The sequence below is a fragment of the Ursus maritimus genome, unplaced genomic scaffold, assembly GCF_017311325.1.
Source record: "Ursus maritimus isolate PB19 unplaced genomic scaffold, ASM1731132v1 scaffold_15, whole genome shotgun sequence".
NCBI classification, from domain to species: Eukaryota; Metazoa; Chordata; class Mammalia; order Carnivora; family Ursidae; genus Ursus; species Ursus maritimus.
In genome coordinates this window covers 21072881-21097812 of record NW_024423897.1, presented here as the reverse complement: position 1 = coordinate 21097812, position 24932 = coordinate 21072881, and the positions used below count along the sequence as shown (strand labels likewise).

Sequence of the window (24932 nt, the reverse complement as noted above, 5' to 3'; positions counted from 1 at the left end):
GAACAAGGATGTCCCAGCACTACTTTAATGAAGAAAAGACATTTTATAGTCAGTCCCCCATCATTGGCTTTTTAGAAGCTTGGAGAATTAACAGTAAATCACCTTTGTTTACATCTGGTGGGTTTAGGAATATCAGAGTAAGAAGTAGGAGAGACTCACAAATCTGGAACTAGCTAATTCAAATTAGTACCTTCCATGGACGTGTGAAGAATGTTTGCTAAGGCAGTGGACATCATATATTTAGTTCCAGGACTCTCCCTCCTCTGAAGATTTTTAGAGCAATTTCACACTAAATGAGAAGACTAGCCCGAATTAGGAAACACAGAGACTTGCAGTTTTCTATTACCTACTAAAACCAGTCTAAATAAGTGGATCTCCTTGGTTAATTTCATTGAAGTAACAGATGGGAATGTTATGGAATGAACATATAATTAAAAATATAAGTGCAGGTGCACCCAATATATATGAGAATGTGTGAAAAATAATTTTCTTTAAGGTTTCTTAAACATTTCCCCCCAAAATGTTAAAATGCTATTTTGTTTAATAAACTTGGCTTTTATATAGGAGGCATTTTAGCTTTTGACTTAAGTTAAACTGAAGTCAGAATGATCCTGTTCCAACACTTACCAGTTATTTAGCCCTAGGAAATTTTATCAGTTTTGTGGGGCCTCAGTTTTTTCAAGAGTAAAATCGGTGTAATAATACCAACTTTGGTATTTTAGGTATTTTACTAACTTTGTAGGATTGTTGTAAGATTTTAATTAGGCGATACATGATGTTTAGTGCCCTGCCTCTCTCATAGGTGTGAAACAGTGGTCAATGAAAACCAGTATTATTATTATTATACCTATTAACACTTATATCAGATGTTTCAAATATTAACTTACCACTTTCACGTTATCACAAATTTCCTGTTAGCAGAAGATGACAAGAGCTAAGTAAGCGAAGGATGCCATTACGGTAGATATTGATAATGGTGAGCCTTGTTAGGAAAGTAACATACAACTCTCATATAATACCCTCTATCCCTAGCAAGGTCTGGAGCAGTACTAATTAAACACAAATATTTCTTAGCAGATTCAGATCCGACTCTTTAAGTGAGAGACTGAATTTTCACTCCCAGCAAAGCTTCTATGAATTTTGAATTATTTAAAACCACCTACCTGAAAGGACATGAGTCCCTCATTGACATCTTAGGTCATTATTTTGATATACGGCTCTTTCCAAAGCTTTGTCTCAGTGTAACCTGTGTCCCAGCCGGGCTACAGGCTCGTCACACTCTCGCCCTGTTGACTTGCCAAGGGGAATAATTTATTTGGCACCGATTATATGCTCTGTACTGTGTGGCACGTGGTGAAAGTAATAGATTGGGTTTATTTGGTCCCTTTCCTCCTTGGAGTTGAGAGGACGTTCAGATGCAGAGATAAGCTGCCATATCGCTCCTCCTAACTTACAGCACTTGGCCTCCTACAAACCACTTCGGGGTGATGATAATGTGGAGATGTATGTTGGAGAAAAGGACAGTGGGAATGCAGATGAAGAACAGAGGAAGAGAAAGGAAGGAGAGAAGAAGAGCAGGGAAGAGACAAACAGTGAAAGAATTCTATTTTCATTGCTGCGGGGAGGCAAAATGTATTTTTCACTGATGTCACAGGGAACCTGCGGAGTAAGAGATACCTCAAAAATACGTCACCCATACTTCCTTTGGGAGCCAAATCCTCATCCTGGCATTCAAGTTTCATCCAACCTATATAACTTTCTCTCTTTCTCTTTTCTTCAAATTTTTATTTAAATTCTCGTTAGTTAACATACAGTGTGATATTGGTTTCAGGAGTAGAATTTGGTGATTCATCACTTATGTACACACCCAGTGCTCATCATCACAAGTGCCCTCCTTAGTGCCCATGCCCCACCCACCTTCCTCCATCCACCCTGTTTGTTCTCTGTCTTTGAGTCTTTTATGGTTTGTTCCCCCCCCTTCTTCTTCCCCCTCCCGTATGTTCATCTGTTTTGTTTCCTTTTTTTAACCTGTTTTGTTCCTTAAATCCTACATATGTGTGAAATTATATGGTATTTGTCTTTCTCTGACTTATTTTGCTTAGCATAGTACTCATATATTTGCTTAGTATATATATATATATATATGTATATATATATCATATCATCTATTCATCAGTTGATGGACATTTGGGCTCTCTCCATAGTTTGGCTATTGTAGATAATGCTGCTATAAACATCGGGGTGCATGTACCCCTTCGAATCTTTATTTTTGTATCCTTTGGGTAAATACCTAGTAGTGCAATTGCTGGATTTTAGATAGTTCTGTTTTTAAGGAACCTCCATACTGTTTTGAGGAACCTCCATACTGTTTTCCAGAGTGGCTGCACCAGTTTGCATTCCCACCAACAGTACATCTCTTGCCACTTTTTAACTGGTGACATTCCCTTCCTTTTTAGCTATCAAAATCCCACTTACTTTTAAGTTTACCTTAAATCTTGATTCATCTATGAAACCTTCTTTTGACTACCGCATTTGTGGTGGTCAGCTTTCTATTATGAGGCACCTCAGCAATGTAGTTCTATAAAATTCTTAGGGCAGTTATCCATAAGATCATGCATCATGAAATCTCTTCTACAGTGAACTTAAAATTTATTTAAACATTATTTGATTACTTAGACTCATGGAATACCAGAAGCACAAGAGACATAAGGGATAATAAAAATGACAGTAGTGGGTATTTATGAGTAATTACTATGAAAGATTACTCTAAGTGACTTACTTGCATTAATTCACTTAATCCAAACAAAGCCTTGTGAAGTATGCACATATATTATATTCATTTTACAAATGGAAACAGAAATACAAAGATATTAGTTAAATTTCTTATGGTTAACAGTTACAGATTCAGTTGGTTAAGTCGAAACAAATTTGAAATGAACAGTTATTTTTTTGGGGGGGCGCCTGTGATGAGGTTTTGGGATATAGGTGAGGTTCAGTGGGGTGGAGTCCAGAGCTGACGACCAAGAAAGAATTCTTGAGACGTCTTTGGTGCAAAATGGTGGTTTATTAAAGCACGGGGACAGGACCCGCGGGCAGAAAGAGTTTTGAGGGGTGGCTGATTATATACTATGGGGTTGGGGGAGGTAAGGAAAAAGGGAGGTTGAGAAAGTACTTTCATATGTTAAAGAAGACTCACAGGATACCAGAGGCCTTGCCATTGTCAGGTTAAGGTTGTTTACCGCTCTAGTAAGGTATTAGCATTAAGATGGTTGAGGGCTTCTGGAAGAACTTCACACATGTCTCACCCAAGAAGCGGGGGGACGGGGGGGGGGCTGTAGGTTGCAGGGTGTCAGCTTATGCTTTGTCTTTTTTTTTTTTTCATTTTAAATACTTTTAATTAATTAAAATCAAAATTAAAAGAGCTACACATAGCTAATGGCTACCATATTAAGCAGTACAGATCTGAAACCATCAGAAGTAACCGGTGCACTTTAAAAAATCCAGCTGCCATAGATCCACTCAAGCAAACTAAGTCTGAGCTTCTTTTTTTTTTTTTTTTTTAATGTTTTTTATTATATGCTTTGTCTTCAGCCAGCTTTATACTCCCTCATCACCTGGGTGGCTCGGTTGGTTAAGCGTCTACCTTCAGCTCAGGTCATGATCTCAGGGTCCTGGGATCAAGCCCCACGTGAGGCTCCCTGCTCAGTGAAGAGCCTGCTTCTCCCTCTCCCTCTGCCTGCTGCTCCCCCTGCTTGTTCTGTCTCTGTGTCAAATAAATAAATAAAATTCTTAAAAAAAAAAAAGAAAATTTATTTTTTTCTGAAATTTGTCAGCAAAACTTCATCTGACATGTAACTGATTTTGTGGCAAAGCTTGATCTGACCTGACATCAGACTATAATTATTTAATTTACTTAAGGTTAATATTCATATATTTTGCTGCAGAAATATTTGTGTTTTATTCTTGAGAGCGTCTCCAGACCTTGCTAGGGTTGGGGGGTTGTATTTGTATTTTACTTTCCTAACCCTGCCCCCACAGCCGCACATATATGATATTTGGAAACACATCTGCCCCTAAAGGCTTTTATTTTTTTTATTTTTTTTTATTTTTTTGCACAAAGGTGTTTTTATTAAAGCATGGGAACAGGACATGTGGGTAGAAAGAGCTGCACTGAGATTATGTGGAGCGATTGATTATGTAGTTTTAAGTTGGGGATGTGGATAGAGATAAAGGAAGTTTCTAAAAGGATTTCATATGTTAAAGAAGACTAACAGGATCCTGGAGGTGTGGCTATTGTTCAGCTAATGCCGCTTTTTGCCCCAAACGCTATTGCAGAAAGAATTTAGATCTGTAGTTGGTGGAAAAAGAGCCACGTTTCAGATCAAGACTATTAGATACTATTAGATACTGGATTCATAACAATGACACTAACTTTTTAACACTACCCTGAAAAATATAAGAAAACCAAAAGTCAAGGGAGAGCAGTGAATTGACTAATACATAGGTGATAAGTTATGTTTTTCATATTTCAGCAACCTTTCAAAGGGGATACTTTTTCTGTGTTCATGTCTTGTCTCCCAGCTGAACTCTTAGCTCTTTGGGAATGGAGGCAGTAATGGAGACACAGACATTTCCCTCTGGGACCCACCATGGCACAGTGGTTAGGGGAACCCAGGCTTTGTTGTCATAGGGACCTGTGGTTGGATGGCGGCTTCATCACTTACTGTCCACTTTGTGTGGGGGGCCATGTCCCTGATCATAAAACACAGTGAAGGCAACACTATAGGGGCTGAGGGAATGATGGATTTAAAATGTGGACAGAGCGAAAATTCAACAAATGGAAAGTTTCCTTCTTAATAAATTTTTGATGATTGAGTGAACCTGACCGCCTTGGGTATTCCCTGTCTTATACTCTCCTGGTATTAGCAGGGACAACCTGTGGGCCGCACCTTTCACTACAGTGGGAAGGGCAAGACCTTCTGAGGGCTCTTTGTTTTGTTGCCAGCTAGCTGCTCAGGATCCTAATTCAGTGGGCCAAATGGAGTGAAAATTATTAATCTTCCATTCCAAAAAGCCTGAAGTTTGGAGCTTGACTTAAGAAACATCATTTTTGGGCTGTATAGCTAGAGGATGTCCTCACAGAAGAATCATTCATGGTTATTTCACAGACAGTGAATATTCAGCCATTGATGAACTCATGACTATCCAGTTATTCTCAAAACAGAATTGATATTTATGTGAGATAATCCTTTCCTATCCTTTTAGGGAGGCCATCTCAAGATAGATTCGCATCAGCTGGACTAATGTACCTTTTGCTTTCCATTAGATAGAATGTACTAGATACGAACCAATAGTTTGGCTTAACCAGAATGATGAACGTCAATCGGAAGACTGCCTAAATTAGAATCACCAGGGAAGCTTTTTAAATATTGGTTCTTAGCCCACCCCTAGAGATTTTGGATCCAGTAACTCTGCTAGGATCAAGGCATTTATATTCTATGTTCTCAAGTGGTCTTGAAATATAACTAGGTTGTAAACGACTTCTCTAGACAAAATACTGGTCTAGGAATGAAAGCTGAGTTAGAATTTAACTTATTAATTTGCTATTGGGCCCTATTCAAGTCTCACCAGCTTTGGTCCTTAGGTTTCTCATTTATCAAATGGGAGATTAGTTAGCCTGTGTCTAAGTTTTTTCTAGTGTTGGTGGTTTATGATTTTATGCCTGAAAGGATAGCAATTGTAATATATGACTCTAGACTTCTTAGAAAGATAGCTTTTGTTGTTGTTGTTTGCCAAGATAGGCCTTGTACTTCAACACAAGACATAATAAAGTGTGGATAATTGATCACAAAATGAGAATAGCAGTGGAGAGAGCCTTGTTTTGTTTTGTTGTTTTTTGTTGCTATTCTTTTTTTAATGTGGTAAAAAGCACATGATATCTACTCTCTTGACTTTTAGAGGGACCAGTATTGTTAACTACAAATACAATGTTTTACAGATCTCTGTAACTATCCATCTTGCATGATTGAACCTATATATCTACTGAACGTCATCGCCCCTTTTCTCCTTCCTCCCAGCCCCTGATAACCACCATTCTACTTTCTGCCTCAATGAGTTTGTCTACTTCACATACCTCATATAAGTGGAATCATGTGTTATTCGTCCTTCTGGAAACTGGCTTTTTTCACTTAGCCTAATATCCTCAAGGGTCATCCATGTTGTAGCATGTAACAAGATTTCTTTCCTCTTATGGCTGAATAGTATTTCATCATGTGTGTTTGCCACATTTTCTTTATCCATTCATCTGTTGATAGACATGTTGGGTTGTTTCTAGCTCTTGGCTATTGTGAATCATCCTGTTATGAACATGAGAGTACATAGATCTTCTCAAGAACCTGTGTTTGGTTCTTCTGGATAAATACTCAGATGTGGGATTGCTGGATCTTATGGTAGATCTATTTTTAATTTTCTGAGGAATCTCCAGAATCTTTTTTTCATAGTAGCTATACCATTTTACATTCCTACCAACCATGCACAAGGATTTCCTATTGTCCACACCCCCACCAACACTGGTTATTGATTTTTTTTCTGTTAATGCCCATTATAACAAGTATGAAGTGATACCTTATTGTGGTTTTGCCTTGCATTTCCTTGATGATTAGTGTTGATATTTTTTGTACAACTATTGACCATTGGAGAAATGTTTATTTAAGTCCTTTGCCCGTTTTTAAATTGGGTTGTTTTTTCACTGTTGAGTTGTAGGGGTTTTGAATATTAACCCCTTATTAGAGATGTGATTTGCAAATATTTTGTCCCATCCCATAAGTTACCTTTGAGGGAGTCCTGGTTTTGAAGCAAGAACACCTAATCTTTTCTTCCTTCTTTCTCTAAAACCTTGTGGTTAGTAGTCAAACCCTTAACCTCCGTTGCCTTAGTCTTTGTATCTGCCAAAAGGAATAATAACACCATTCTGAGCTGATTTGTTATCTTGCGAGTACCCCATGACTAAATATTTACTAAAATGCTCTGCACCATTCATTTAAATTATTGGCATTTTGTTTACCATTATCACATTTCAACTCGTGTAGTAGAGTTTATAGAGAGCTAGTTTATCTCAGATTTCTCCATAACAAGAGTTACAGAGAAGATCTTTTCCTATTGTCTATTAGATGGTAGGGGAGGTGCTTGTGTGTGACTTTTGAGTGTCCTATCATCCATCTCTCCAATTATTCATCTGTGCATCCAACCACCCAGTTAAGAATATTTAACTTACCATAATTATTATTATCATAATAATCATAATGGAATTTTAAGTAATTATTATAATTGTAATAATGATTTACATGGATATGGTGCTTTACAGTTTACAAAGCACTTTAGTACGCATTATCATAGCAGTCTTGAGAGACAATGGTTTCTCACTATTATATGGCTCTTTACTGAAGGTGGCCTGCAGAGCCAAAGTTTTAGCTGTATCTTTGCTAATGAGAAGCAGAGACGGCTGTCTTAAGTAATTATTTATCTCTCTAACACATTTATCATCTAACTTGTATCCTCCTGTTAATATCATCTAGGTAGCTAGAGGAAGTGGTTAATTACTTAGGAGGTACCCAAGGCCCAGAGAAAGTCCACAACTTGACTAAAATTACATAGAAATTTCACTGCAAGGCTGGATCTCAAGTCTGAGTTTCCTGATACAGTCCCTCTCTAGACTCTGAACCCCTCTACTCCTGATGAACCCCAGCATCCCCCGTCGCATAGGCATCCATGTTTACCTCATGCCAGAGAGCTACCAGCACTGGCTCCTCGCCACCTCCTCCCCTGCAGTGCCTCAGATGAAAAAAACCATGTCACTCTTCTCCACGTCCTAACCCCATTCTGTCACTCTTGCCTGCATGCTGGTGAAATATGCTTTTGGCTGGGGGAAGAAAATTTGCAAGCTGCCAACCCAGAGATGGTCCTGTTGGGGGCTGGAGTCAGGCATTTGACCAGATTCCAGGGGGAGAAATTGTTCTCTGGGGAGAGCTGTTGCCTCAGTAGTTTCTGTACCGAGAAAGGTCGACCCTATTTTCTGTGATGGTTTCCTTAAATGCATTTGATAATGGATTATATACACACACACAGTATTTATATATACTCACAGGTACAAAAGTCAGTGTAGTAAATACATAAGGATCATATGTAATGAAGAGACCATCATGTGCATGAGTGCAGCCTTACCATTTCACAGATAGGCAAACTGAGGCCTCATAAGTCTGAAGGGACTTGCCCAGTAGAATAGTCGTACATATGATCCAGTGGCAGAGCCAGTTCAGACCTCAGGACAACCTTGCTTGATTCTGCATGGAAAACATACAACCACCAAACATTTTCCCAGCAGCTTTTGTCTCCTCCATAGCACTTATAAAAACTAAAACTGCATAATCATTCACATTTTGTTTATCGTTTTTCTCTTCCACTGGGTGAGGAGCTCCTTGAGGGGATGAACTGTGTTGGTCTTGTTTACTGTACAATTCTTAGTGTTTAGCATGATGCCTAGCACATGGAGAGCTCTTGATAAATATTCGTTGACTGAATGAACAAATAGATGAATATATTAATGATAAATTAATAAACAAGCTAGGAATAGAGCCTGAGTTTGGAGATTTCAGAGTAGTAGTGTCCCCTTAGAGCAAGCTGTCCCTCCATATTTTATATCTTGTAAGATATCTTATATTTAACTATGGCACAAATGCATTTTTCATTCATTTTGTGTGCAAAAGCAGAAGGTCCCCTTGCTTTTAGGATGACAAATACAAAGTGATTTAAAATTATATAGTATATTCAGGACTGGAACAAGACTAAGGGTTGGCCCAAAGCTGGTGACAGTGTCTGACAGCACAGCTGACTGACTCAGGAAAACTGGCTGTTTCCAAAGATTTTTTTCTATACTTTATAAAATTCTCCATCCCCACCTTTCTTCTATTCTCTGCATTTCATCCCTTCCTGTCCTCTTTATCCCACTCCTCTGCCACCCAGTTAGGCAGACCCTTTTTCCAATTTTCCACATAAAGGGCAGGAGGACTGATTACCAGAGCTTGGCTACACTCTCCACCACTGGGGATTACCTGGGTGTTGAACACTGGGTGTTAGAGTAATATTTGTCCAGCTGACTGAGTCAGAGGAATCCTTTTTAGAACCTACAGTCAAGCCTCTCCCCTTCCCCATCCCTAGATGTTTATGATCAAAGGCAGCCACATGGCCTGGTGACACTTTTCTGTTGTTTCGATCACTCCTAGGTCACTAGGTTGGGAACGGGAAGATCGTTCTGCTACGTTACTTAGTCCAGGTGGGCATCCTGGAGTAGCAGGCCTAAGAGCTATTTAGATAGTTTGTGAGAGACTGTCCGACCATTGGCCAAATTTTGTCTTTCCATCTTCTTGCTTGGATCATGGACTGATAAACTCCTCTGGTTTAGATTCTTCTAAACTATGTGGCAACACTAGCCCTTACATCAAAGGGTACTGTCTTAATTTAAGCACTGGGATTTGAAAATTGGCTCATATCAGACTGACATAATATCCTATTTTTGACCTAAACCTGCTTCTAGTTAGAGAGTAACAGACCAAGAAAAGAACTTGGGTTTCACTTTCCTTGCTGTAGGAAGAGCAAACTGAGGTCCAGAAGAGGAATATGACTTTGCCAAGTCCCCACAGCAAGTTTCTCTTATTATTTCAATTTGTGATTTTCAAAGCCAGCCGTGAAAACAACAAATTGTCAGTAACAGGCAGGCATTTGGGAAGGTGGATAAGAATCACCTGGGAAGCTTGCTAATCTATTCTGTTTGGGTTGATCTGTGGGAGGGCCCAGGAATGTACACCCCCTGCCCCTAATGATTCTGTTGCAGATTATTTGAGGACCGCATCTGCTCTGGTTGTGGACCTCTTCGTTGACACAAAGAGGTGAGAGAACTCTCCCACGATCACTCAGCACGTGAGGGCACCCTGATTAGTAAAGCAGGAACAGCCAGGCAGAAAAGTGGCTATTGAGGCTGCTCGAGATGATTAAAGAAGAGCTGGACAAGGAGAGGATGAAGAAGGTTGCAGTAGTCATGGCGGGGGAGGAGGAGGGGGTGTTAGTGGTACATCTTGAATAGGATTCTTAAAAACAAGCAGCAGAAACCAGCTCAGGCTGCCTGTATTCGTTTGCCGGAGCTTCCCTAACACAGTACCCCAGAATGAGTGGCTTAAACAACAGAAATTTATTTCTCATGGTTCTGGAGCCTGGAAGTCCCAGATCGAGGTCAGCAGGGTTCATTTCATTCTGAGGCCTGTCTCTTGGGTTTGCAGACAGATGCCTTCCCACTGTGTCCTTACATGGTCTGTGTGTGCGTGTGTGTGTGTGTGCGCACACACGCACACCCGTGGTATCTCTTTGTGTGTCCAAATTCCCTCTTGTTGAAAAGGCATCAATCAGATTGGGTTAGGGTTTACCCTAAATGCCTCATTTTAACCTAATCACCTTCTCAAAGATCTTATCTCCAAAGAGTTACATTCTGATGTACTGGGGGTTAGAACTAGTGATTTTTGTGGGGACATAATTCACCCTATAACACTGCTCTAGGCCCACGGGTTTAAGAGGGGGTTGAGAGAGCAGGCTCAGTAACGGGTAAATCTGAGTGGTAGAAGTAGAGAGGATGAAGAAGGTGGTCCTAGGGGTAGGAGAGCAGTCTTGCCTGCCGAATTTAAGGATTTTGTACTCTTCATTTCCCCTTCCTGGAATGATGGGCACACTTTTAGTCCTCCTGTGTTTCCATGAAATGAGATAGAATTAAATGTAAGCCTTTCATCCAAGGTCAAAAAAATCAGCTACACAGATACATGTTGAAGACATGATTTAGCAATAGTGAGGATCATTACTGTTCTTTAACTTTCTCTGAGGCAGCCATGAATAGAACATAGGGGCATATACTGAGAAATCTAGACTTAAGTCTTTGCTTCTACTTTTTTACTGTGTTGTGGATACACAGAATGCTGAAAGAGGAGAGCAACCAAAAAATTAAAACCGATAATACAATAACAGACACTTAAATGTACCAATTATGTGCTAGGCATTGTTTGAAGTGCTTTACGTATACTCACTAATCTTCACAGCAACCCTGTGAGGTACACACTGTTATTATATTCACTGTCCAATGAGGAAGTTGGTACAAAGAGGTTAAAGTCACTTTGCCATGATCATCCAGCTAATTCAGTAGTACAGCTGGGAGTTGACTCCAGGCAGGCTGACCCTAGAGCTCTGCACTATGATGTCTCCCAGTGAAGAGTTCAGGAAACTGGAGACTTTTCTAGAGCCATCCATTTTCAGATATGCCTTAAATTACTGTTTGGAACTGTGCTTATTCTGTATGAGGCATCGGAGTAGATCTAGACACAATGGCTGAGGAGATGTGGTGTTAAGCAGTTACAAACTCAATATTATGTGATGCTTTGAAATAATTCAACAAAGGATCGGGCTGCCATAGCAGATATAGTTGATTTCCTATACCTAATAGCCATGTGCCCTTTTCCTTTGCTCATAAAACTATCCTTTTTTCAAAGACAGTGGGTCCAACTCTAAGGCATGGTTCATAATTGGTCAAGGCCAGTTTGACAATCCTATACCCCTTTGCCAGTGATTGGTTTAAGGATGGCATGTGATCCTTTTCTGACCTATGAGATGCTAGAGAAGTCTTCTGGGGCCTGGGGAAGCTTTTCTACTTTGATTAAAAGGGAGAGACACATGAGGAGAAAGCCTCTGGTGTGTACCACTTTTCTGTTTGCTTTGATAGCATCAGATGAAAAAAAGGTAATTGAGTTTATGAAGAAAACCATCACTGATTTCTTGCAAAATGGAAAAGGCCTTGGCCCTTGGTGACTCTACCGAGCCACTAACCAGCCCTGGTGCTACCTCACTTCAGATTTCTTGTTAAGTGCAGTGTTAAAATTTGTAGTGCTTAAATATGTTGTTACTTGTGGCTCAAATCATCCTGATACAGCTGCCTTGGAAGATAATGAGCTCTATGTCCTTGGAGATATGCAAGCAGAATCTGGAGGCCCACTTATCATGGATATTGTCACAGGGCCTCAAGCTTTAGATGAGGTTTTTACTAGAGGACAATTAATGTCACTTCCAGGCCTAATAGTCTGTGATTGTCTTCATGACCCTACCCAACCCTGGCACAAGTCACTCTGCGCGACGCCTTAAGTCTGTGTGTATTGAGCTGGGCTGGCAGCTACACTTGACATTCTCTATGAGTCACTTATAGTGCCAGGCCCTTGTAAAAAGGCAGAGGCTGTGATGTCACAGCTCCTCCAATGACACAGCATCAGGGGACAGCCAGAAATAGACATGTAGAAGCCCTTGCCACTGGCGCTCTTTTGTACTCTGACACAGTCACATTTCTCTTCGCTCAGACACCAGACTGCTGGAGAATGGGAGAACCAAAATAGACTGGATGTCCAGTCACCCTCCTAGAATTCCCCATCTGCTCTGACAAAGTTCTGGAGACACCCAAGGTGAAACTCATCCAGCAGAATGCTGAGAACATGGCAGACGTTAGCTGGGCTTTGACTCCTAGTCATAGTGGCCTACTTCCTTACAAAAACCCTGAGAAAATCTCTTGAGTCAGCTTTGTCCTCAGTGCATTCCTGAGATCTGATGTTGGGAAGTTGGAGACCATGGTCAATCTCATCTCCGGCTTCTTGGTGCTGTGGGCTGTTGGTTGTCACTGCTGAATGGAGCAACCAAACCCTGTAGAATCAGGCCAACCATCTGATGGAATGCAAAGGCACTGTAGACCTCTGGCACTTCTACTTAGAAATAGTTTTTGCATAATACTTATAATCATGGCGGCAGCTAATATTGGGATTCTAGGGGGTCAATAGATAGTACCTATGTTCTTCCCAAAGGCTGAACCAACTAAGAGATAGAGGTAAGAATCAGAAAAATGGATCTCAAAATGTCATATCTATTATTGATAAAGTTAGTTTAGGTGATTTGGCTTAGGATACTGCACCCTAGAAGAGAACATTCCCAGACTGGTGTGGTTGTATAATCACAGGCCTCCTATAAATAGAATGGGAATCTTCTTTGTAGAGCCTCATGCAGGGCTGAGAGCCGACCCCAAAGTACCGCTCCAAGTGCACTCTGATGAGTCTCTTCTCCCCCTTGGGAAGTGTAAGTGAGAGTGGGAAGAGAGGCCCAGAGCGTTGGTCTAGCTGAAGGCCCTGCACATGGAATCGTGATGCGTGAGAAGTGTTTCTCCCATCCATAATGGCTGAGTCCTCAGTATTTGCTAGGTACTGTGCCAAGTATCTGCAGAGCCGGTATAGTTTGACTGTCTTTCAACCTTATGGGGAAAGTACTTAGGATTATCTTCATCTTACAGATGAAAAAAAGATCAGGGGCTTTCCTCAAGTGATGCAGCTGGTAAGCGGTGAGATGGGATCCAGGCGGAGGTTGGGATGAGGCCAGACCTACCCCATCAGCACCATGCTGCTATGAGGAGACAGAGGAACATGGGGTTCTTGATCAGGAGATTTGGGTTCTGGCCCAGGCTCTGCCACTTCTTAGCCTCCACAGCTGTGGTGTTCTCACCTGCAAAATAGGGACTGTGGTGCGTCTTCTGAGAAGCTCAGCAAGCCCCTATGAGGGTCAGGTGAGATCGTGGGCATTAAAGCGTGTTGTGACCGGCCAGCCCAGAGCACAGATGTGCATCAGGGAGCAGGATAGCTGAGTTTCATTCCTGCCTCCCATAAAAACTTTCTCAGGGATGTGGTCCAACCACTTCACTTCCAGTACCTCAGTTTTGTCATCTGTAAAATGAGAGCACAGTCCTTAACTTACTCACCTCTTGGGTGTTGTGATGCTTAAAGGAAGTAAGGTAAAGAAAATGCTTTCTTTGTATAATGTAGAAATGCAGAAGAATGATGAGGGTTGTTATTTTGCGTGAGATGTGGTGTTGTGGACAGTTTTATTTTTGTGATAAAATTGTTTCTTAGATTCTCATAGACTCATTTGTCTAAAGAATTTAAATCTTGATACGTTTAGCTTTGCATCTCAGAAATTTATTATTTAAAATACTCAAACAAAAATCTTCAGCTAATTCAAATAATTCCACTTGGAAACAATAACAAATATCAGCTTTGTACTCAGTCTTATGAACTAAGGGGCGTAAAGTAAAAATGCCAAACCCATGCAGTGCTTACCATGTGTCTAGTACTGTTTTAAGTGCTTTGAATATATTACTATATTAATGTATTTAATGTTCACAGCAAACTGTGAGTAGGCATATTACTATCTGCATTTTAGAAGCAGAGTGCAGGGGGAACAGAGGCTCAGGGAAGTTAAGTGACATTCCCAGGATCTCATAAGCAGCAGAACCACAATTTGAACCTAAGCGGTCTAGTTCACAATCTGTGGTCTTCACCACTAGAACAGGACTTTAAAAGCACAGTCCCTGCCTTCACACAGCTTGCAGAATGGCTCACGGACTAGCTGAGAGGCATGAGTTGCACAGAGAAATTAGAAAGCAAATACAAGACATTGCCGTATTAAATTATGTGTCAAAGGGTGCTGTCGGGACTACAGGTTAGTAAAAAGGATTAAAAATAGAGCAAGGTAGTGGAAGTGATATAGGAGAGGGGATGTGTGACCTGGGCCTTTTAGGGCCATCAGATCTGAATAGGTAGGTGAAATAGTAGGGGCCATCCCCCTGGTACTCAGCCCTAATGGGACTTGTTACTCGAGAAAGCATTGGTTAGAAAACATCACTAAACAAAGAAAAGAAATATGTATCATATAAAGAAGACAGCTCTAGCAATAAACAAAAGACACTATTCCAGGCCACTAACTAATCATATGGCAGTTTGTGCCTCTGTGTCTTCCTTTGTGAGATATGGCTAGTAATTCCTATTTTGCCTTCCTTACAAAGCAAACTCATTTTGGAAATCAGAACATATACATACATATACAATGGGGTGATATTTTAAATTATTCATATTTTTGTCTTCCCAGCATCATGAGCTTTGCCCTAGTTGCCCAGAGAAGGGAGGGGGGAGGTGAGGGCTGCCAGAGGAGGGATACTGACCAAAAGGAGCATCCACACCAAATCAGGCTGTGGTCTTTAAGGCGGATTGCCTAAATTCCTTTAGCTCCTGTTAGCATTTCAGGGACAAACTCGATCTCAGGAACACCACTGTGGAAGAGACTGCCCCTTTCTGGCTTCAAAGGTTAGGGGAATCCAGGAGAGTGAAGAGACAGGGTCCTAACCATCTCACCCCTGTGCTAGCTTTGGCACAGGGAGCAGGAGGCTCGTTAGATAAATTGGGGCAACGCTGAGAGTAGGTTTGCTTTGTCACCAGCCTGGGACACAAGATGGACCTGCTCGTCCTGCATGGTGCAGCTTGTTTCCCGAAAGTACCTGAGAGTGTTGGGGTCTTGCCCCAGTGGGTTATGGTGATTGGGGCCCGCTGGCCCTGCAATGAAGACTGCAGGTCAGACCCACCAGGTGGGGAGACTGGAGTTCCAGCCAAACCTTAGAAATACCTGCCTCTAGCTGTAGGGAAGGGGAGGCCCAGGTGGGTAGGGTCCCCCAGTCTGTGTCCTGGTGGAGGCAAGAGAGCAAATGAAAGGGTCATGCCACCTTCCATTTCTACTGTGTTGACTGCAGGGGCAGGCAGAAACCACAAGGGCACAGCATGTGATCCCTGGATAGGAGTGGGTGGGAGGCCATCCCCCTACCCCCTAAATCACCGTGAATACTTATAAATCACATATCCCTCTCTGTCTGCACACTTGCCTTATACCCAGAATTTATCTAGATGGAGAAGCAGGGAGAGGTTATTTGAGAGATTAAAAAATTTTTATTCTAGGGGGACTGACACTACCTGAAGTGACTGTTTAGATAATAAGAAAAGACAGAATTTAAACCAGATTGATCATTTAGTTCATTTTTCTACCGACTGTCAGATGGGAGTTATAGACCATTGAAAGCTCAGTTACAGACAAAATAAATTCATTTTCTGTCTTCATCTAGGTTGAAGTGTGAACGGAATTGTGTGATCCAATTACGTACAATGTTATTGTTGTTAAACATTTCTGACTAAGAGTAGCAGGTCTATGTACTGTGTTTTTAAATATTTAAGGGACATTAACCTTTGCCTGGAACAAGATAATATATGTAAAAGTGCCTGGCACATATTAAGTGCTAGATGAATATTAATTATTTTAATGTTGCTTGGGGTCAATGTCAGGAACCATAACAAGCATGTTCTTTGGATCACAGCTCTTGGTTCTGCTTTTAGAGCCTGCATGCGGTGCAGGACGGACCCAGCATAGCATTGGTGCTTTTCCTCTGTGTAATGATGTAAGGAAGTGTGGTCCGGAGCAGAGGTTCCCAAACGTGGTTCTGCATCAGAATCATCTGGACAGCTTATTTAAAAATATAGATTATTTCTCCTCTGTTTCTCCTTGTGATTATGATTCAGTATTTCTGGGGAGGTGCCAAGGCATCTTTTGAAAACGATTAAAAATCTGTTCGGATGGCATTGCAAATGCCAAGAAGTGCTATGGTACACCTTCGGTTCTTTCTTCTTTGTCGTTGACTCTTACTGTATGGGTAGACTAGAGAAAGTCAGATTTGATTTTTTTTTTTTTTTTTTTTTTTTTTTTTTTTTTTTTTTTTAGTTTCTGTGTATAGTAAAGTTATGTGTCTAACCAGCTCAGCTCTGTAAATTCCCCAAATTTCAAAACAAAACAGATGTGAGAGATGATGAGGGTTTTTGTTTTTTGGGGTTTTTTTTTTTTTGGTGGGGAAGGGGTCAGGTCAAAGAAAACGCCATCTCCTCTTTACTTGAGCAGAACATGAAGTCTCTATGCTAAGAACAAAGATGAGGTGGGAATGAAAATCCCTAATCTGGGCAGAGCCATTTTCTTATTTTCCTCTCCTTTTTATTCCTGTTTTCAGGTCCCAGAGGTATATTGCTCCTATCAACTCAAACAAGAGCATTTTTACTGCAGCAGAAACTGCAAAGCAGGCAAGGTGTGTGCTCGCATTCCTATAAGAAAAGCTTCTTTCTTTGGGGTCCTAGCACTTTTAGCCCACTTTTTGGGTGCTCTTGCCTTAATGGGGCCTCCCACTCAGCACTTTCTTTCTTTTTTTTTTTTAGATTTTTTATTTATTTATTTGACAGAGATAGAGAGCCAGTGAGACAGGGAACACAGCAGGGGGGATGGGAGAGGAAGAAGCAGGCTTCCAGCGGAGGAGTCCCATGTGGGACTCGATCCCGGAACGCCGGGATCATGCCCTGAGCTGAAGGCTGATGCCTAAGGACTGCGCTACCCAGGCGCCCCCCACTCAGCACTTTCTGAGTCATCCTTTTCTGTTGGTCACCTGACCAAATGATGCCCTGGCTGAAGCTGGCAAATGGCCCTTGTGCTGAACATAATCGTTCCAGTAAAACATGGCTGATTAGCATAGAAATCTCCATAAGCCCTTCTATTTTAATTTTGCTGTTAGAATTCTGGCCCCTCTCGGAGGTCATGCTAACCTAGTTAAGGCTCTTGGAGAAAACACTGCCGTTCTGGCTCATTGCATTTGCATTAAAATATATTGTCCTTCAGCTGACATGCTAACCAGCAACCCATCATCTGCAACTTTGTGCAGGACCTAAACTGCAGGGCATCGTCCATAGTTTAGATTGGAATCCGGAAGGCTCAGTGGAAATGTATGACAGGCACCAGGACGTGAAGGTCCTTTAAGTTCTGGCTGTGCCTACTTCACTCTGGATAAAGTGAAAAGATTTTGATGAAAAGCAGGTTATTGCAAAGTGAAGGATGCTGACTGCGGGGGTCCCTCTAGGGTCGCATCCCACACAGAAAATATGGTATTGTGAGCGCATGGATGCCAGAGTCGACTGCCTGGTTGAAATTCCTGCTTCACTGTGTGTGAAGTTTGGGGATTTGGGCAGGTTATTTAGCTTTTTCATGCCACAGTGTGTGTTTCTATGAAACAGGAGTGATAATAAAAAAGTACATATCTCACTGGGTTTCCATGAGGCTTAGATGACATCATTTATGTACAGTGATACATTATATATGCTCAATGTTAGCTGTTACTATGATTATTGTTAACTGTTAATATTACCTATATTCAATCAATGTTAATTATTTTTATCAGTAACAAATAATAATAACAAATCTATGGGATGGTTAATCCTTCACATGTCTCGTTGATTCAATTCTTAAAAATTTATTTGAGAAAAGATATCCAGGTGCTGGGACTACATTGGTAAATGAAAAGGGATGATTTCTACCTATGCAAATATTACATTCCAGGGAGAGCGCCTGGAAGTGAATGAGTTACCTATGACTGCAGGTCCAAGAAGAGGGTGGGAAATTGTTTTTCAAGAATGTTATAGATTCGTTTTTATTGGTTGGGAGGTTGTAAATTGCTTAGAACAACACCGTATAATTGTGTAATAGTGTATTTTATATTGTTGTTATTATTACTATGATTTCTACCTGTACTAACTTGTATTATCATGCTTAAATCTCATGATGACCTTTTGAGAAAGGTATTTTGATTATCCCATATTACTGATGAGGAAATTAAGGCTGACAGAGGGTAGCTGACTTCTTCAGTGTCACATAGTTTATGTGTGGCAGAAGCACAGTTCAAACCAATTACATAGGCTCTAATTCTTATTCGCTTGACTTGATTTGTCATAACCTGTGTCTCTCAGAGCAGTTGCAGAGCTATGAAAAGTCTGTCGGTCAGTTGGTTGGTTTCTTTTGACTTGTACATGTGAGATCATTTTCTTCTTTTAAGGGAGATTTGGACCTCTCAGATGTTTAGACCTGGGCAGTGAGCTTTGGAAGGTCCTTGACTATGACACATTGCAGTGGACTGAATGTTTTTATCCCCCTCCTGCCCCATTTTCATTTGTTGTACTCTTAACCCTTGATATGATGGTATTTGGAAGGATCGAGTCTTTGTGAGCTGATTGGGTCACAAGGGTGGAGCCCTCATAAATGGACTTAGTGCCCTTAAAAGAGAGAAGCTGAGCACTCCCTTACTCCTTTAGCTACATGAGCTAATAGCAAGAAGACAGTTATCTATGAACTAGGAGATGGATTCTCACCAGACCTTGAATCCTCCTGTGTCTTTATCTTGGACTTTCCAGATTCCAGAACTATGAAAAATAAACATTTATCGCTAAGAGCCCAGTCTGTGGTATTTTGTTATAGTAGCCTGGACTGACTGAGGCATACAGCCTGGTCCCTAGGAATTCCCTCTGAGTTGAGCTATCACTCATGATTTCTTGACCTTGAGAAGGTATCTACCTCACTTCCAGTTTTAGGCAAGACTGTGTCTAATCTTTCCTCAAGAAAACATCTAATTTAAAAATATTCTTGCAGAGGGGTGCTGGGTGGCTCAGTCAGTTAAGCATCTGACTCTTGAGTTCAGCTCAGGGCATGATCTCAGGGTCGTGGGATTGAGCCTCACATTGGGCTCCCTGCTGAGCATAGAGCCTGCTTAGAATTTCTCTCCCTCTGCCCCTTCCCTGATTGTGCACTCCCTCTCAAAAAAAATTAATAAATAAAAAATAAAGTAACAAAACACATGTAAAAAGTATTCTTACAGAAAAGGGAAAAATCTATACTTTAAATAAAATTAGGCTAAAAAAAGATCAGAGTTGGAAGAAACTGTGAAGATCATGTAAATTAACACCTCCATTTTGTATTTGAGGCAGAGACCAAGGGAAAGGATGAGAATTGCCAACGTTTACTTGACTAACTATTGTCATGGTGGCTCAGAGTGTAGATGCTGGAGCCAAATGGCTTGAGTTTGAATTCCAGGTCTATTACTTCGAGCTTTGTAACATCCTTATGCCTCGGCTACCTCATCCGTAAAGTGGTGGTAATAACGGTCTTTACTCTTGGGGCCATGGTGAGGATTAAGTTGATAACACAAGAGACTGAGTCCAGATGGCTTAACTCCCTGACTAGTCCTCTTTTTATTTCCCTAAATTTTTTTTCCATTAAGATCTTCTTCGTATCTATCTGAGGTTCATCTGGCTTTAGTTTGACCGAGGCCAACTTGTTCTTTTTTCAGTCTGGCTGTATATGTAGTCACACATTATGATCATAGGACTCTGAGATCATGTAGACTGGGATTGAATTCCAACTTTACCACATAGGGTTACTTAGCCCCCTTGTACCTCTGTTCCTTTGTTTGTAGACTAGGGTTAGAAAGGCATATGTACCAAAGCTTCTGCACAGCAAAGGAAATAATCAACAAAATAAAAAGGCAACCTGCAGAATGGGGGAAAAACATTTACAAACCATATATTGGATAAGGGGTTATTATCCAAAATATATAAGGAACTCCTACAACTCAAGAGCAGAAAACACAAATAATCCTATTTAAAAATGAACAAAGGAACTGAATAGACATTTCTCCAAAGAAGACATACAAATAGCCAACAGGTACATGAAAATGAGTAGTCAACATTACTAGTTATCAGGAAAATGCAAATCAAAACCACAATGAGATATCACCTCATATCTGTTAGAATGGCAATTTTGTATATAAATATATAATTTACATATTAATAATTATGATATTAATATATAGTGGAGAAAAGAAAACCTTTGCACACTGTTGATGGGAATGTAAACTGGTACAGACACAATTTACAATAAATTTAGAAAACAACATGGAGGCTCCTCAAAAAATTAAAAATAGAAGTACTCCATGATCCAGCAATCCCTCTACTGAGCATATTCCCAAAGGAAATGAAATTAAGACTTCAAAATGATATTTGTGCTTGGATGTTCATCACAGCATTACTCACAAGAGCCAAGATATGGAAACAACCTAAATGTCTATCAACAGATAAGTGGATTTTTAAAAATGTGATGTATACAATGGAATATTATTCAGCCTTAAAAAAGATGGAAATCGTGTCATTTGTAACAATACAGATGAACCTTGAGGACATCATGCTAAGTGAAATAGGCCAATCACGGAAGGAAAATACTACATGTTACCACTTATATGATGAATCTTAAAAAGTCAAACTCACAGAAGCAGAAGGTAGAATAGTGGTTGCCATGGGCTGCAGAGAGGTATTAGTCAAAGGGTATAAAGTTTCAGTTATAGAAGGTGACTAAACCCTAGAGATCTGCTGTATAGCATTGCCCTGCCTTAGTCCCTTCAGGCTGCTTGAACAAAGCACCAAGGAGTGGGTAGCTTATAAGCCACAGAAATTTGTTGGTCACGATTCTGGATGCTGAAATTCCGAGATCAGGGTGCCAACATGGTCAGGTTAGGGTTTTTTTCTGGGTCATGACTTCTTCTTGTAGTCTCATGTGGCAGAAAGGACTAGAGATCTCTGTGGCATCTATTTCCTGAGACTGCTAATCCTATGCACAAGGGCTCTGTCTTTATGACTTAATGACCTGCCCGAGGTCCCACCTACTAATACCATCACTTTTGGGGGTTAGGATATCAACAAATGAATTTTGGGGGGACACAAACATTCAGACCAAAACAGTTCTTATAGTTAATAATCTTGTGTTGTATACTTAAAAAATTATGAAGAGGGTAGATCATATATTATCTTTATCACAAAGAATAATTTGTTTTTAAGACAGTGGGAAACTTTTGGAGTTGATGGATATATTTATGGCATAGATGGTGGTGATGGTTTTATAGCTGTATAATTATCTCCAAGTTCATCAAGTTGTATACACTTAATAGAAACAGCTTTTTGTGTGTCAATCATACCTCAATAAAATTTTTTTTAACAAAACTCTTATTTGGTTGCTGATAGGATTAAATGAGCACATATTCATAAAAGGACTTAGCAAAATGCCCAATACTTGTTAAGTATTTAATACATGCCAGTACATTATTAGTATTTATTACAGCTCCTTGTGGAAATTTCCAAGTTACAGGGGTATTTTCCTTTTGTAGGTTATTTGAGCCGTCAGTGAAAAGAGAGGTTTGGCATCTCGCAAATAGGATCCTAGAGAGTATGAAGCCAATGTGACACTCAGGTGAGTTAGATTTATAATTCGCAAGCAGATGTTTAGGCATCCTCTGGGGGATTCTGGGGGAAACTCATTAAAATATGGATTACTGGGTCCCATCTCATAACTGTCAAATCTGAATGCAATAAGGAAGCATATCCCAGGAACATGTATCTTTCAAAGCAGCCTGGGTATACTTTATGGGCTACCAGATTTGGGAACCACGGGATTAGGCAGCCACCTAAATGGGGTGACTCAAGGAGAGCCCAACGATTTTCTTTTATATGGATCTTTCCTCTCAGGACCTTCCATTTGTACATCTGTTCATCCATCTGTCCCCCCATCCACCAACCAAACACGTGTGAGTGCTCACTGTTTGCCTCCTGACCTGCTGCTGCGGGGATTGGTGCAATAGCGACTGATCAATGTTCTTAAAGAGCTGATAGTCTGAGAGAATGGATACAATAAGTATAAATAAGATGTGACGAGCTGCAGAGTGGGATGGGATGGGGAAAATGCAACACCTCTTGCAGGGTATGGTGGGAGAATCCGGAGAAGTTCCATTGTATCCAAGGGCATCACCTCCCCTTGCGATGCTTCTCCGATTCGAGCTGCTTTTGCTCCTGACTGTTTGCATCAGCTACCAATCCTATGGGTTTCTACAGCTTTCTGACTTACTCTTCACCTATTAGATTAGACCTCTGTGGTTGCTCGTATACTGTCTTAGGAGCTGAGAACTTGATGAAAGTGATGGCTGCATCTTAATCATCACCTCCCCCTGCCCTCCACCTTGTAGTGAGGTGCCTGGCCATGACTGAGCATCTGCAGTAAGTGTGCAGTCAACATGGGAGGGGTTGGGTTGTCGTACTGGTTAGGTAAAGAGAGGAAGCAGGGGGAGTAAGCCTGGAGGGGCAGGGCTGGGACCAGATCATGGAGCACGTGGAATTTGAATCAAGTCTGGGCTTTGGTTTTTAGGCAATGAGCCCAAGACCACGTGGGAAGCCATATGCGTTGTCTACAAAAAAGGTAAAAAAGGGCAAGAACTCTATCGCAAAGTGGGGGAAAGTACAGAGACAATTTCAAGTATAAACTATGATGGATGACGTCAGATTATGAAGTGAAACAATTATTTCCTTTCCAGTTCCTTTTCAATCCACCTGATTACCTCAATGAAACATTCTCAATTAGGTGCTAGCACTTAAAAATCTCTCTAATACTCTCTAATCGGCCTTTTTAACAAAGAGAAAACACACTTCAGGCTCAGAAGCTTGGCAGGCATTAGTTATCTATTGCCACATTACTGTATGTAATAAACACTCAGAAAACCTCTGTGCCTTTCGGCAATGAACCTTTATTTAGCTCAAGATCCTGCAAATCAGCCATTAAGGCCAGTGGTTCCGGTCTTGGACTGGATTTGCTGTCAAGGTTAGGGTTCGATTCTTAGCTGACCCTTAGCTGGGCTAAGTGGACTCTGCTTTGTTTATTTCTCACATTCTTCCAGCAGCATAGCCTGGGCACATCTTCACTGCAGAGGGTTGATCTCAGTCGTACAAGAGCTTTTCATGCCTCTGTATATGTCAAGTACACAATGCAGTATTGGCCAGGGCAAGTCCTATGGCTGGATGCAGAATCAAAGAATGGAGAAATGGACTCTGCCTAGTTAGGGGAACTCAGTCTTGTGGCAAAGAGGCATGGAGACAGGAAGGGATGAAAGACTCATTAATGGTTTCAGTGTATCTAGTATAGCAGGCAAGATTATCCAGCTAGAATTTAGTAGCATGTTTTCCCTTATTATTTTTAAAAACTATCTTTTTGTGGCAAGTGATGCAAGTTTTCAGTGATGGTAGTGATATGAAGTTTTCTTTTAAAACAAATGTATTTGAGACAAATAGAAGCTGATGTAAAGAAAAAGTATTTTCTAAAAAATAGCCCATATAGTACACAGCTATGGCGAAAATCATCAAAGGAAGTGGCAAGTTCCTAAAACTCTGAGTCAGGATGATTGCAGTTGGGACTCTGAACAGAAGATGCAGGCAGACTCAGCAAAAGAGATTTAATAAGCACATGCGTTCAGTCGAGTTCAGTTAAATAAGCATATGTTATACATGTCAGCAAGCTGCCTAGCACAATGGCAGGATCCAGAGATACAGAGATGAGAAACTCCAAGGCTTTGTTTTAAAGCAGTCCGTGACTGAGTGGGTGAGGGAGGTGTGACAGATAACTTGGACACCCTCGAGTAAATTACATAGTTAGTCGATGTGCTCTGGGTGCCCACAGAAAGGGCACTGTACTGAGGCTGGGGCTCCCAGCAAGCTCCCTGGAGGAGCCTCTGAAAGAATGAGTAGAGGTTCCCCTGGTAAGAAGGGTGAACAAAGGCATGGAGAGTATGAAATTCTCCTTGGAAAAGCTCATTCTTTTTTTTTTTTTTTTTTAAGATTTTTTATTTATTTATTTGACAGAGAGAGAGATAGCCAGCGAGAGAGGGAACACAAGCAGGGGGAGTGGGAGAGGAAGAAGCAGGCTCCCAGTGGGGGAGCCTGATGTGGGGCTCGATCCCAGAACGCTGGGATCACGCCCTGAGCCGAAGGCAGACGCTTAACGACTGCGCCACCCAGGCGCCCTGGAAAAGCTCATTCTTATTGAAGCCTGATGTTCGAGACAGGAGATGAGACAGAGGAATTGGGGACAGCCAGGTTGTAGACAGCTCCGCAAAGCTGGACAGTTTAGAACTTACCCTGCTATGGACAAGAGGGGCAGTCAGTGAAGGTTCTCAAGCAGAGAAAAGACATATATATATATACGTATATACATGTATTTATATTTATACAATATACACACATTTTTTCTTCTCTACAGTAATTCCTGCCAGGTGG

The 24932-nt window shown here is 41.0% G+C and overlaps 1 long non-coding RNA gene across 2 annotated transcripts in view; it reads left to right on the top strand.

Annotated features, from left to right (window-relative positions):
* The window catches only part of LOC103664568, an 88441-nt gene extending 65354 nt beyond the window's left edge, over positions 1–23087 (top strand). For both annotated transcript variants that reach the window (XR_569075.1, XR_569077.2), the window contains exons 2-4: positions 16988–17062; positions 22004–22086; positions 23035–23087. This is a non-coding gene — a long non-coding RNA (uncharacterized LOC103664568). The remainder of the gene's footprint in view (positions 1–16987; positions 17063–22003; positions 22087–23034) is intronic.
* Positions 23088–24932: the final 1845 nt, after the last annotated feature.